This window comes from Oryza sativa, chromosome 11 (genome assembly GCF_034140825.1).
Source record: "Oryza sativa Japonica Group chromosome 11, ASM3414082v1".
NCBI lineage: Eukaryota > Viridiplantae > Streptophyta > Magnoliopsida > Poales > Poaceae > Oryza > Oryza sativa.
The window spans coordinates 22561003-22577098 of NC_089045.1; the positions used below are offsets into that span (position 1 = coordinate 22561003).

A 16096-nucleotide genomic window follows, 5' to 3' on the forward strand; every position below is an offset into this window, starting at 1 on the left:
TCTTATAATTCATATCTTTGGAGTCAACCTCATACAAGTTACCCACTTCATGTCATGCGTCGAGATCAGCTCGACATTACTAGGATACCATGCTTGTCATCATGAGAATATCATGCTTGTCATTTACTTCTAACTTGCCACAAACTGCCTCATATTAGCTTTCCTGGTCTCCGGGTGCTAGCTACTTCTGCTATTCGATGCGAGGGTCGATAACTTTGCCTTTGAATTATGTTTCTCAACAGAACCAACTTATCCCCCTTGACATGCTTTGACGTCTTCCCAAATGGCTTCACTGCTGGACTTCTTATTGTCTGATCGTGATCCTGCCAAATCTGAAGCTTCGTTGTTAGATGTGCTTTTAATCTAACATCTGTAGATTATCTTCGAACATATCACTTGGTTCATAACTGGGAATAGCTCTCACGAACAAGCAACTCGGATTCACTTTCTTTACATTTAGTTCACTTCCCACTATTCTCTTCATGTTGTCCTCAGTTAGCATTCAACGTATTCCTTTACACCTTTGACCTTGATGTGTTCTTTCCCGATTTCTCTTATCAATCACCTTTCGACCTACTTCTTTGCCTGGTAATAAACATCTTTTTTGATATCTTCTATCAATCATCTTTTGACCTTTGTCAACTAAGTACTCTTCACTCCGAGAGTTGTGGATGCTTCTGGTGACGATGTGGTACTTGAGCCTGCTGCCTTTCAGAGCAACCTTCAAGTGGTTCGTCAAAAGCTAGACTGGCGGTTGTTGCCTTTGATCCAAAGAGGACACATCTGAAACTCTCAGTCCAAACAAAAGTCTCTTTGGCTTTTTAATCCAACACAGTTTAATTGGTTTTCTTTTCCATCAACAGGTTGGTTATTAACTCGAGATTAGTATATGATTCCTCTGAAATGAGACCCTAGGTCTTCTTTATCAGTAAACCATTATACACATGATCACATATCCGCATCTTCCAAAAGAATACTCATAGAACTTGTCTGTATTACACATTTCTCCCTTATTACATGAATACAAGGCACTGCCTTAAACAAAAAGGGAAGGTGCTTAACATTGGTACATTGTATCCTCAACATGAATCATCCATAAACATAGTAAACTCACTGTTTATAGACATGAATATATTTATTTATTACATGATTGCTGCAAACTTTCGATTACACAATGATAAGTAGCGAATTGAAAACCACAAACGTGGCTGCTCATTTTGATTCTGGAGAGATATAGCTGGCATTGTTCTAGTAACTGCATCATCCTTGATTGGTTCTGTGATGATGTGATAGGACTGCATATTGCTATCATTCACGGGAGAAACTTCCTTCTGATTGCTGTTTGAAGCAGATAACGGTCTTCTGCTTGGTATCGCCCTCCTGAGGTTGATTGCCCTTTGCTCGGCTTGGAGTAGGTCGGGGAGAGACACAACTTCTTCCATCAACGACAATTCTTTGCTGAGGCTGTCGGTGCAGAGAATGGTTGGGGCTGAAGGTATTATTGCTATGATTTATTGCAGAGTCAGGTGCAGCAGGAGGAGCATTGGTGCTGTGGATGATATCGTCGATGTTGCTGTTGGAGCTAACTAGCTGATGAGACAATCGTATGGTTGTTCGTTGGATTTCTGTGGTCTTGGTCAACAACACACTGAGTTGGCAATCCTTGGGCACATGGTTTGTACCTTCGCACAGAAAACATGTGACCTTGCGGGTGGGACATTCACCTGGTGGATGGTCTTCCTCACAATGAGGGCAGAGTGTGAAACACATGCTAGCAACGTGTCCAATTTCTCCACAACGGGGGCATGCTTTTGATTCCATCTCTTCCTCGCCGAGATGTCGGGGAGACTCATCTTCATAATCCGAGGAGACTTGATCTGACCCTTCACTATCAGATACTCTGCCGCCATGGCTTAGGAGGTGCTGGGTCAACTGTCGTGCACCTCGGAAGGTATTTCCTCTTTGACGTCTAGGAATAGTTATCCCTGCTGGAGGCCATTCGGTGCTGGTAATAGTCATCTTACGTACTTCTTCTTCAGTTCGCATCGGTGCTTTTCTCTTCTGATTCTTACTCTTCTTGCCTTTGGCTTGCTTAGTACGTGACTCCACGTGGTATGAAAGGCTAGGAGGAAAGCATTTCCCGGGATTCCATGGATTCTCTCCATTGGGCTCTCTACTTTGCACACTAGGCTGCAAGCTTGACTTGGTGTGAGGAGGCTGGTTTAGCGATGTCTGCCCTGCTAAACCAAAGGAAGGGGCTTCTTTGGCATATACCCATGGACAATTCAGGGCATAGTGTCCTTGTTCTCTACAATCGTGACAAAAGGGGACATCCTCTTCTGGCATTGGAAGCTCATTGACCTGGGTGGCAAATGCTCGATCAAACACATACTGATTTTGGTCTTGACTTCCAACCAATGGTAGCTGTGAACTAAGCAGCATGCTTGGAATGGACCAAGGGTGTGCCCTTGTTAACTCTCTTGAGGACAGTGGTGGATTGAGTTGAAAACTTGAGTTACTTGAGGCATACCCGCTGACATTCTTTCCTTTTTCTCTGTTAAACATCTGTGACAGGGATTGAGGTGAGAGAGGAAACAAGCCAGGAAAGAATAGACCAGAACTAGAGACAGGACCTTAAAGGAACTAACTCTTCTTGTTGATGTGTTGTTTGTTTCACTTATTCTGCAAGTTGATTAAGCAAACAACCTAGCATGGTTACATCACAACCCACCGATGCAAACCACGCGCTACACACACAAGCAAGGCAGCACACGACTAACAACACTACCCTAGAGGATGGCTTAGGTTCTGCGACGGGTTCCCAAGATCTTCACTCCTTCACAGCTGGCTTCACTACTTCCTTCGCTTCGCTAGCGGATCCTGCAGTCTTCCGGAGCTTCGGCAAACAATTGACAGCATCTTCTTCTTCACAAAACTAACCATCTAGTACTAGTTGAAAATCCGAAGGAGGAAGAAGAGAATAAACATTTTGCAAATAGCATTAGGGGAAGGAGAAAAAGGAACTTTCGCAAATAGTTTTATTTATAAAATATGTCCTTAGGTTTTATCCACTTGGCTTATCCTACAGTCGAGATGGCTCTGATACCAGCTTGTCACGACCGAGAAAATTGCCTTTTCCCGAACGCTAGTGTATTAATCCCCGTCCCAGGAAAAGCCGGGGTACACCAAACACACATGATACAAAAGGCACATCTTTATTATATCGATAATATATACATTATTACAAAGGCACTTTAAGCCTGACAAACAAAAATAAACAGCAGCGGACTTGCGGGCCTACGGCTCCATCTTCACAGGCGCTCAACTAGGGTATAAGCCAGGACTCCACCTAAGACTTCTTCTCCAAAGCTTCTCTTACTGAACGGGGGAAAAGATTGAGCAAGAATGAGTACAACCACAGTACTCAGCAAGCCACACCGGCAGATGCATGATTAATGCAAGGGGGTACAAGGGGTAATAATATAGGGGTCAAGTTTTGCAGAAAACAACATTTAAAAGTCACTTAGTTGCCCAAAGCCATTTTATAAAGACGATCCTAGAGTTACACAGTGTTATTAATCAAGGCCGTGAACCCTCACGAACCTGCCTTAACCCAAGGCCTACGATGATTCAGACCGAACTGGCAACCCGACCCTGGGTCCCAGCTCGTCCCAAGCCAACCCAGGCCAACCATTCCACATTTTAGTTGTTAAGCAAATTTTAAAAATTTAAAACACTAACTTGGGTACATTGCTCGGCTTGCCCATAACCGAGGGCGCGGCTATTCGAATAGATTATACTCTGATCAGAGGTGTACATCTTTACCCACAAGACACATCTTCCTCACGTGTAACCACGTGCCACATACCACCACGGTATACGGACGGAAGACGTGACATAGTTCCCAACCCATCCTAGCCATAAACAAGAGTACCGACCCAACCCCACCTACGGCCGGAACCCCCGGGACAGGCAGGCAGGATTGAGCCCCCTAGCAGCAGGACACCAGCCCTGTGCCATGACATCTCGACTACCGGGCCGCAGCTCGTGTAGCCTTCATTTGTCCTAGAGATGTCCATCGACCCCCGACTTCGTCCATCTCCATCCGTGTACTTTTGTTTATAACCAGACTGAGCTACAAACTAAGCCTTACCCACTAGACATGTGGAAGTACGGTAGTGCTTTGCAACAGAGGCCCGAGCTTAATCCTTATATTGGCCGGGGTGCTACTTCCCACAACTGGCATGCACCCAAACCCCACCGGAAAACAGGTTTTAGGTGTTTTGAAAGAGGAAGAGAGGGGTATGTCCAATTCCATCATAAGCCAACCATTCCATAGTATCCAAGAGATATGAGAATTCCCCAAGTCTAAAGTTATAAAACTACCTAATGTTGTCTAATTAACCAGCGAAGCATCTACCTAAATTCATACCAGTGGTACCAAGAGTAGAGTGTCCACTAGTTAGGGTTTTGTTTAATCTAGGGTGAACAAGGTAATAATATCAATAACAATAATATTAAGGTCATAACAAAGGTAAATAGGCATGGCTAAATAAAACAGTGATAACGCGGGAATTTAAATAAAGCGATAATGCAATAATTTAAATCAAAATAATTTTATAAACTGGGATTCAATATGTTCAAGGATGATGTGACTTGCCTTGCTCAGAGATAACGGCCTTCCGAACCTTCGGCGACGACCGCAAACCACGCTTCGGGAACCTCCGGAACGACGAAGACTACGCGAAGCACACAAGCAAAGCTACAAGCCTATAAAGAAGCAATAACAATACATAAAAATAAAGCACAGGATTCTTTAGGTTATAACAAACATTAGGAGACTTGAACGGATCGATTCGGAGCTCGTATGACCAAGATATGATCATCCGAAGTTTAATGCTGTTACATGGAGATTTGCGGATTATTATAATTAGGTTTTGCAACTATAAAACATGTGGAAGCGCTAGCCTGGAAAAGACAGGAAGGCTGCGCTGTTGACATGCCGACCCCACATGTCAACCTAAAGGACCACGGTAGACCGAGTACACAGAGACGGTCCACGGGTCGACGGAAGCGGACCCCGTGTGTCAACCGAGGCGAGTGGCCGACAAACGGACTCCACTAGACACCACACGGCCTGCACACGTGGAAACCACGCGGCTACCGAGCGGGCACACTAACACGGACACTACCTGGTCACCACCCGCACACGTGAACGACTACCGACACCGGTACACGGGTACCGGGGTCGACAACCGCACAACGGGTACGGGGCGACACTGAAAGGACGAGGACGAGGCAGCGAGAGGAGAGATCCTTACCACCACGCGACGAGGCGTGGGAAAGACAACGACGAACGGGCGCGGCGGAGACGGACGGCGAGGGAACGACTTCGGCGGCGATCCTTGGACGAAGGCGAGACGCGGCCGGCACAACGATTGGCGACGCGGAGGCGAGGACGAAGACGACGACGGGGCTGCAGCGGCACACTTGACGGACGCGGACGACGGACAAGAACGGCTTGACGGAGGGACGAACGCCACAACGACCGGGAACGACGAGAGGACGACGACGACGACGACCGGGACCGGCGAGGAGGCGACGAGGGCAGCCGGCAGCGGCTGCACGGAGACGAGGACGGCGCGGACCACGCCGCTGCGATGCCGACGACGGAGGCGGCGCCGCGAGACGACGAGCCGGCGAGAATGAACGGTGAAGACGACGACGGGCACCGGCGGCGTTCGGGTGGAGGGGAGGCAAGGGCGAGGGCGAGGGCGAGGGCGAGGGCGACCTTGCCGCTGTAATGCCGGGGGTGGTGGTGGTGCAGCAAGCCGACGAGCCGGGGAGGAGGAAGGGGCGGCCGAAAGGACGCCGGCGACGAAAAGGATGGAGAGGCCGGCGCGGCGACGGCGTTCCGGCGAAACAGAGGAGCGGCTGGAGGAGAGGACAACGCTGCGACGTCGATGGAGGAGACGGCGACGTCGATCGGCGTACCGGCGACGTACAGGAGCCGACCGAAGACGGGGAGGTACTGGACGCCGACGAGGAGGCCACTCCGGCGAGCTTCGGGCGAGGAGGAGGTGATGCCGGGGATGAGGGCGGCGTCGCGGAGCCGAGGGAGGTGGTGGCGACGTCGACCGGCGCTCAGGCAGGGAGACAGAGGCGGCTGGAGGTGGTACAGTGGCGGCAACGCCACTGGACGACGGCGGGAACGCGCCTCCGGCGGTCACCGCGCGAAACGGAGGGCAGGCCGGGGGAGAGGAGGCGGCTGCGACGCCGGGGAAGGCGACGGCACGGCCGGCCGGCGCACGGTCGAGGAGGGAGAGGCGGCTGGAAGCGCCCGGCGCGGGGGAAAGAGAAGGGCGACGGCGGGGAGGTGGCTAGGGACCACGGGAGATCGCGGGAGGGGGCTAAAACGAGAGAACGGGGCGAGGGGGTTCCATTTTATAGGAGAGGAGAGGGAGCCGGCCACGGGGGAGGTCGGAACGGCGGCGGTAAAGGCGGCCGGCGGCCATGGAAGTTGGCCGGAGTTGGCGCGGGCGTTCCCGGCGATTGGGGGCACGATTCAAGGGGGAAATTGGGGCAATTGAAGAGGATTCAATGGGGATTAAAACCCCCCAATTAATTTGGAAACAGCCGGCTTGAATGGGGCGGATTTGGAGGAGGAACGGCGCTAGGTTTGCACGGGAGAGAGAAGAGGCCGGTTGGGGGAGGAAGACGGGTCCGACAGGCGGGACCCGCCTGCCAGGCGCGGTCAACGCGCGTGGGCGCGCGCGTGACAGGCGCGTGCGCACGCGGGAGGAGGGCGGCTCGGGCAGGGGCGCGGCGTGGGGCGGGCGGCCGGCCCCGGCGGAGAGGAGGGGAGGGGTGGCCCGGGGAGAGCGGGAGGAGGAGGGAGTGGGCCGGGGAAGGAGGGAGGCTTTGGGCCAGACTTGGCCCAAAGGAGGGAGAGGGATTATTTTTAGGTTTTTCTTTTTAATAAACTTTGATAATTGTTTTTGTTGTTTAATAAATATTTCCGGTGCTCTAAAAATTCAAGTAAAATTTGAGGGCTCCTTTTAGACCAAGGAGAATTTAACAAAAGTTCTCCAGGCCACATTCGAATTTTTGTTGTACGTATTATAGTGTTTGCCAATTTCTTTTCGAATTTTAATTAATTCTATTATTCCTTTTAGAGAATGATTTTTAATTCGGGATGAATTTATCAGGACGTGACAACAATCATCTAAAAAATCTATTCCGTCAGCATTTTTATAGTAGTATTTTTAAAAACAAGATATTAGATGATTACACTGTAATGAAAAAATTATACTCCCTACGTTTCAAAATGTTTGACACCGTTGACTTTTTAAGTACGTGTTTGACCATTCGTCTTATTCAAACAAATTTAAGTAATTATTTATTTTTTTATATCAATTGATTCATTGTTAAACATACTTTCATGTACACATATTGTTTTACATATTTTACAAATTTTTTTAATAAGACGAACGGTCAAACATGTGCTAAAAAGTCAATGGTATCAAAAAAAATTTTAAAACCGAGGGAGTATGTTTTAATCATTCAAATTCGATATTTTACACTCCGTACGTCCGTTGCTGGTGCCACCAGCTCAGTCTCACACTCTCAGTGCCCCGGTTTGTAGTTGTAGACTAGCTCGCGCGTCTCGCCTCGGCCGAGACGGCTTGCGGACGCCGCGTCGAGCAGGTGGCGTGCGCGGGAGACGGGGAGAGTGGGGTGAGCTCGGCGCGCAGTAGGTGGCAGTGGCACACGGCTTCGGTCGGGGAGGTGCGCCCGTTGATTTCTAGTGATGATTTAATTAAAATAGCACAAGCCATCAGAATTATGAGAAACATGCAAACTGCAGCTTGTAGTTAATAATCTGCAAAATATGTTTTCCCAACTTGTAATTTTATACTTCATTTATTTGGATATTAGGAGAAAAAAAATCCAAAGAGGGTCTAATTACATAGCAAAAAGCCAGAATCCGTCACGAGCTTTCGTATCGGTAGTAGTCCAAATTTTTCTTTATCATATCAAAGATAGTACAGCAGGTATAGCCGTATAAGGTATACCAGCTGCTCCCATGGTAATGGTTTAATTTGTTCGGTTAGCACCAGCAGGACTCGTTGATTGTTTATGATGAAGCTTACTCCTATACTTAAATTAAATAGTTGTAATTGTTTTTAGTTGATGCCCCACATGCATGGCAGGTGTGCATGCGGCATGCTGTCAAGAGATCAGAACGTGGTCCATGTTAGCTATAGGAAACCCCCGGTTGGGCCATGAAGGCCTGACTCAGGGAGACATGGCCCTTCTGCAGATAACACAACAAACGGCCCAAAATCCAGCAGATGGAAACCCAACTCCTAGACCTCTTAACAGAAATGGGCCTATCATCAGTTGGACCGGTTGTCCGGCCCGTCGTGGCCCAGCACAGCACGCACCCGCAGCTGCGGCGGCCGCCGACTCCGCCGCCAGATTTTCATCCGTCTCGGTGCTCGGCGCTCGAGCCATCGCCTCCAGGGCTCGATCCAGGTGCGCGACGCGACGAGCCGCCGGGATCTCCGCCGTTCGGGAACGCGGCCGGGGAGCATGGGGGACAACGGAGAAGGCGCTCCATGGAGGAGAGTCTTCATGCTGCATCTGAGGTATGTTGGAATGTTTTACCAAGCCACCCTGGTTGGTTGAAGCGGCGGGCAAGAAGAACATGCTCCTTGTTCGGTTAATCTCTCCAGATTGAGAGGATTTATTCCACATCTAATGTGGTGTGGAATTAATCTCCTCGATCCCCCTCAATCCCTCTTTCTTGGGGATTAACCGAACAAGGCTTCAGGTGTGGTGGCACCGGATTGTGCTGCTTCAAGGTGGCTGACGGCATCTGACGGTGACAGGTCCATCTCCTCTTGGTTGTGACTTCTTTTTTTCCTTTTGCAAATCAGTCAGCACTAGTTGTGGGTATGGATTGTTGGGCGAAATATGCCGGCATTTGATCATGATTTTTGGATTTATTATTATTATTTTATTTATTGCGTACAAGTGGAAGTATGCATCAGTACTACTGACTTCTCTAACAGTATTAGAGACTCTAGAATTTAGCTGATATATATGAACGCATTACAGATAGTGGCAAACACATCATCATTTGGAGACCACTAGTCCACCAGTATGGGTCTTTTAATTTTTCCTATATGCAAGTTTGATACACTTTCTTGACTGACCAAAGGCTTTAATTAATTAATTAATTAATTAATACTTCCTCCGTTTCATATTATAAGACTTTCTAGCATTGCTCACATTTATATATATGTTAATGAATCTAGTCATATATGTGTGTCTAGATTCATTAACATCTATATGAATGTGAGCAATGCTAGAAAGCCTTATAACCTGAAACAGAGGTAGTATGTGGAAAGGCAGTGTTTTAATAGAATATGAAAGGACGATAATGGAGCGGAGAGTCATAGAAGGGGCCGGCATATGGTGACTTCCAGTTTCATCTTACTTGCTCGATGTAGTCTGGTGTAACAAGCAACCCCAATGACTGGCCACCCGTGAATTAGGATTATATACATTTAACAATTATTTTATGGTAATGGTAAATCATTCTATATCTATATCATGTTGAGGGAATTCCAAAAAAGAAATCATTGTATTAACCACCGTGAAATAGTGCCCTTTTTGTGGTGCAAAAGGTCACCTTGAACCATGATGATAGTCGTATAGTGTAGAATAATATTTTCATGCTTTTGTTTTAGCAATGCTTCATCCTATGCTAGTTCTGTAAATATATTTATTTTTTGGTCAATATATTTTAATATTGGGGCAGAAATTTGTCAGTACATGTTAACCATTAAGCAGGAACTTACACCAAAACTGAACTCGCACTTTCACTTCTACTTTTTCAATGGAATATGCTACTTATTAAATCATTATTGGATTCACTAGATTTTATTGCAGTTGCTCTCAAATTGTGCTAGTATGGAGTAGTTTAATTCAATATTTTGGCTGGAATATACTTTCAGAGTCTCTTTTTAATCAGGTCCAGCTCACCTGCATATTAAAACCTATCAACTTGCGATTACCAGTAGACAATGTTTCGCTTGTTTATGTCTATCCAAAATAAACGCCATTGACCTGCATACTGCACCTGGGACTTCTGTCTCACTAGAATGTCCAAGGCTCCAAGCATATCACAGTTTTCTTATGTGTGGCAGTTCGTAGAGTTCTGCCTTTCGTTTGCTCTGCAACACAAGGCTCCTCTCTGACTCTGGTAACCATGCAGTCCTCTCTTCGTGTTTATTTACTTCATGCTTGCTTGTCCCTTTTTAAGTTTTCCATCCTTTGGTCTCTTCATGCATTAATTCCTTTTTCCTCTGTTTCCCACAATCATTTCCATAATTGTTCACAATAAACATGAAAAAGAAGGTTGTTTAGATAATTCTATTGTTATCGTGCTCATAAAGAAAACAATTCCAACCCCTTCTGATACCTCCTGCTTTCGTTAGTTCACTTATTCATACTTTCATAGCTAGAAACTAAGTTTTCATAGTTCTGATGAAATTTCTTTGGTGTCCACTATCCATATTGTAATTCATGCACACAAAGAAAAGGAACTTCTAGTGGAGTCATATTTCTTATCTCCATTCCAGTGCATCATTTGATTTATGCATGCCTGCACAAATAGCCCTCAGTTCCCCATTTCTTACTAGTTCATATTGTCACAAGTTTACCAGCTAGTTATCTCACTTATATGTTCCCCTCCCTTCAAATCATTCAATTATACTTCAATGTAGTGGTGGACTGTCATGAACTCACTTCTCTCCGATTCGATTCACTCAAGTAACGAAGGAATTTGAGGATAGAAGTTTCGGGAGGAAGAAGAAGAGCAGAGCTAGAGGAAGAAGAAGATGAAGGAAGCAGAGGAGAGTTTGAAATATTGGGGAATAGTTTGTACAATTTCTTTCATGTCCCTGAACTCTCGACCCTGCCGATCTTATATAGCAATGAGCTAATAGATCTCTCTCACTGACCCGTGGCCCGGCAAACATCACCGGGTCCACTCACTCTGAGGGAATTTACTTGTGGGCCTCCTCGCCCGAGTGGATCGCCTGGTTTGGATGTCTTGAACTTCTGGATCGCATGGTGATGACGACGTCATGACATTCTTCCCCCCTTGAGCTGAAGCTTGTCCCCAAGCTTCTGCAGATGGAAAACGACGACGAAGCTCATGAGGATTCTCCCAGGTGCGAACTGCATCATCATCACCCGCCCACTGCACCAGGACCTGTTCCACCATCTTGGCACCTTTGCGGATGAAACGACGCTCCAGCACATGAACAGGTTGGGGCGGATCGGCTATTGTCGGACGAAGCACAGGCAGGGGCGCATGAACGTGTTCACCAGGAGCCAATGCCTTCTTGAGTTGAGAGACATGTATAACTGGATGGATCAAACTGGTAGCAGGTAGAGCCAGTTTGTACGCCACTTCGCCCACACGCTCCAACACCTGAAACGGACCATAAAACCTGAAAGATAGCTTGCGCGGGTGACCACCGATTGCTGGACAAACGGTTGGAGTTTCAAATAAACCCAGTCACCAACAACAAAAGAACGCTCAGAGCGACGCTTGTCCTCCTGTGATTTCATTCTAGTCTGAGCTCGTAACTAATGGCTGTGGATTAAAGATTGCATCTGCTCCCGTTCATGTAACCAGTCCAACAGATCCTTTGACTGACAAGCAGATGTAGCCGACAGACCAAAATAGCGAGGTTTGTGCCCATACAATACCTCAAATGGTGTAGTACCCAAAGCCGAATGGAATGATGTATTGTACCAATACTCAGCCAGAGCGAGCCACCGACTCCATTGAGAAGGACAAGCGTGAACAAAGCAACGAAGATAGGTTTCAAGACATTGATTGGCATGCTCCGTTTGTCCATCCGTTTGCGGGTGATAAGAAGAACTCATCCGCAATTGTGTGCCAGCCAAACGAAAGAGAGTGGTCCACAAGGTGCTTGTAAAGATACGATCACGATCAGAGATGAGCGACTGAGGTAATCCATGAAGTCGGTGAATATGTTGCATGTAAGCTTCAGCCACATCCAAAGCTGTGAAAGGATGACTCAAGGGAACAAAATGGTTGTATTTCGAAAATTTGTCAACCACCACAAGTATGCAATTGAAAGTGGCAGACCGGGGAAGTCCCTCAATGAAATCTAGAGAGACAATCTGCCAGGCATGTGCAGGGACAGGGAGTAGTTGGAGCATACCAGGGTATTTAACATGTTCAGGCTTGGCTTGTTGACAAACTGTGCAGGACTGAACATATTGAGTAATGGAAGCACGAAGTCGAGGCCAAGCAAACAAATGTTGAACACGCTGGTAGGTTACCTGAATACCAGAATGGCCACCCACTGCCGAGGAGTGTAAATTGGCCAGAATTTTGTGCTGTAGAGAAGTGTTATTGCCAATCCATATGCGATTCTTATAATACAGGACCCCATCTTTGAGAGAAAAATCGAGCACCGCTCCAGAATTGATACACAGGGTCTGAATTTTACAACAAGCATCAGTATCCTGCTGATAACCATCAACCACTTCCTGTATCCAAGCCGGTAGAGCCACTGATAAAGCTGACAATTCAACTTGGTGCCCCAGAGGATAACGAGACAACGCATCCGCAACTCGATTGTCACTACCTTTCTTGTAGATGATTTGATATCGCAATCCCAACAGTTTCGTGAGTGCTTTGTGTTGCCAGGGTGTGGTGAGACGCTGATTATCTAAGAAGGCCAAGCTGCGGTGGTCTGTCTTAATGAAGAACTCAGCATGCTGTAAATAAGGGCGCCAATGATCGACAGCCATCATAATAGCAAGGCTCTCCTTCTCATAGGTGGATAATCCCAAATGTCGTGGCCCCAAAGCTTTGCTTAAGAATGCGATTGGGTGATTATTTTGCATAAGTACAGCACCCATCCCTTTGTCAGAAGCATCAGTCTCTACCACGAAAGGAATACTGAAATCGGGCATGGCTAAGACCGGAGCAGTCACTAATGCATGCTTGATAGCCTGAAAGGCCTGATCTGTGGCAGATGTCCATAGATAAAGTTGCCCCTTCTTTAACAGATTAGTTAACGGTTTACTCAGAATGCCATAATTGCGCACAAACTTGCGGTAATACCCTGCCAAACCCAAAAAGCTCCTTAACTCCTTGACAGAAGATGGAACCGGCCAGGACTGAACAACAGCAATCTTATCAGAATCTGTGGAGACACCATTAGGACTGATAATATGTCCCAAGTAAGCCAGCTTTTGTTGAGCAAACGAGCATTTGCTCTTTTTGACTTTAAGCTGATGTTTATGTAAGATCTGAAACACAGTCTGTAGATGGACCAAATGTTCCTCCAAAGTTCGACTGTATATGAGGATGTCATCCACAAAGACAAGCACACACTTCCTGAGTAGTGAAGAGAGAATATTATTCATCACACTCTGAAATGTGGCAGGAGCGCTTGTCAAACCAAAAGGAATCACTCGAAACTCAAAGTGACCATGGTGAGTTTGGAAGGCAGTTTTATGCTCATCTTCTATGTGCATTATGATTTGATGATACCCGGCACGTAGGTCAAGCTTGGTAAACCATTGAACCCCTGCTAACTCATCAAGTAGCTCATCTATTATTGGTAATGGATACTTGTTCTTTACTGTGATAGCATTCAAATGGCGATAATCCACACAAAATCTCCACGAACCATCCTTCTTTTTAACCAATAACACCGGAGATGAGAAAGGACTAGAGCTAGGTTGAATTATACCTTTAGCCAACATTTCTTGAACTTGATTTTCGATCTCATCTTTTTGTGAGGGAGTGTATCGATAAGGTCTGACATTAACCGGCATGGCTCCAGGAATCAATGGTATTGTGTGATCAAATGGGCGCTGTGGTTGCAAGCCCTCAGGTTCATCAAAGATAGAAACATTGTCAGCTAACAACTTTTGCACAGCCTCAGGTATAATTTCAGTCTGAACATCATCAGTAACCAAGCAAAATTGAACAAGATTTGCCACTGCCAACTTCTTATCCAACTCTTTCAGCTGACAAGCAGAAATAAGAGTTCACTGTTCAGTGTCAGAAACAATTCCCTGCAATAAGATCTGTTGGCCATCTTTGTTCACCGTCAAAGTCCTTGTAGACCAATCAACTGTCATTGGGCTGTGCTGCATCAGCCAGTCCATGCCCAAGATCACATCATAATTTCCGAGAGCCAACACCTTAAAATCAGTACAAAACATATGCCCTTGGCTAACCCATTCACAATTCTGAATCACAGACTGACAGTGCAAAACTGCTCCATCAGCCACCTTCACTTGCACCTTGGTAGGCAGCCCCTGTACCCCAACTAAGCCGGCTGCCAACTTCTTACTGATAAAACTAGCCGTGCTACCCGAATCCACCAGAATCAAAATCTCCTTGCCTTGAATTTGTCCCAGCATTCTCATGGATCCACGGTGCTCAGAGCCCCGCATAGCATGTACAGAGATTGCCATTATCTGCTGTTATGCAGCTGAGTCCAGAACTGAACTGGTGTCTTCTTCAGATTCAAATAACACTGTAAACAGCTCCTGCACAGCATGAAGCTGAACTGTGTTGGCACACTTGTGAGTAGGTGACCATTTCTCGGCACAAAGGTAACACAGACCCTGGGCACGACGCTGAGCCTTAAGTGCACCAATCTTATCAACAGAATTAGTTCCTCTTTTGATTTCAGTCTCCCTCTTATCCTCAAACTTCACCCCAGAACCTCCAGAACGCACAGGTGGAGCAGGTAATGGATAAGCACCCTTGAAAACTGAATTGGGTCGATGCAGCATTCCCCCTTCAATTTTCTTCTGCTCCTTCCCTGAATTTCCTGAATTGCCATCAGCAGTCTCCAGAACTTCTTCCTGTAAACAAGCAACAGCCAACGCAGATTCGAGATTTTGTGGACGCTGAAGCAAAACAGCATTTCTAATTTCCCTTTTTAAACCCTCTGTAAACTTATGGGTTAAGTACTTGGTGCTAACCACCGGATCATAAACATCAGTTGATTCATCAATTCATCAAAACGCTCATAAAACTCCCAAACAGTGCTGGTTTGCCTAATGCTATCCATTTGTCTAATTAAGGCCTCATGTCGATCCCTATCGAACTTTTCAGAAACAGCAGCACAAAAATCTTCCCAAACTGGAAAACGCAAATGAGCTCGAGACGATTTCAACCAAGAGGCTGCCCTACCCATGAAGTAGATGATAGAAACTCTCACCCACAACCCTAGAAAAGTATTATTCACGTCGAAATAATGCTCACACTTCATTCGCCAATCCTGGGGATCAGAACCATCAAATTTTGGAAAATCCAATTTAGGAACTCGATGACTATACTGACGTTCCCCTTGTTCAAAATCAAATTCCTCAGATCCCCAACTAGCACCCTCAAATTTCTGCGCAAAATTGAAATTCCCCTTATGCGTGGGATTAGAATCGAACATACCCTTGCCCGGGGCAAGGTTCTGAGTCAGATGAACACCAGAAACCCTTCCCCGGAGTTGTGTTGCAGAGTGGTGGCCATTGGCCCATTTGCTTCCGCCCTCCGCCATCATGGGTTGAGTTGTTGGTGGCGGGGTAGGCAGCAACGGCACCTTCCGATCCTCCGCCGCCGCTGGTTGAGATGTTGGTGGCGGAGTGGGCAGCAACGACGCTTTCCTTTCCTCGTCCGTCAACGGAACTCGAGGGGAAAGCGCCGAAGAGGAAGCTTGATTCATTTTGCCGACGAGGTCCAGCTGCTGACGAAGATCTCCTACTTCCGCGCGCAAATCGTGGATCGCCGATTCCACCTGCGGATGCCATCCGTTGACTCCCGCATCCAGCTTCGCCACCACAGCTTGAGTCTCCGCTTGCTTGTTGTTCAACGACACCAGCGACTCCTGAATCTCGGCCAAAATTTTTCCGAAGTCGTTGTTCTGCTTCTCCATGGCCTCCACCTGCATCTGCAACCTTGAGGTGTACCGTGGTTTCTCCAGGATGAGAGCTCTGATACCAAATTGTCACGAACTCA

At 46.8% G+C, this 16096-nt stretch overlaps 1 pseudogene; it reads right to left on the reverse strand.

The window, feature by feature from the left end:
- Positions 1 to 14118: 14118 nt before the first annotated feature.
- LOC136354207 (uncharacterized) lies at positions 14119 to 16028 on the reverse strand (annotated as a pseudogene).
- Positions 16029 to 16096: the final 68 nt, after the last annotated feature.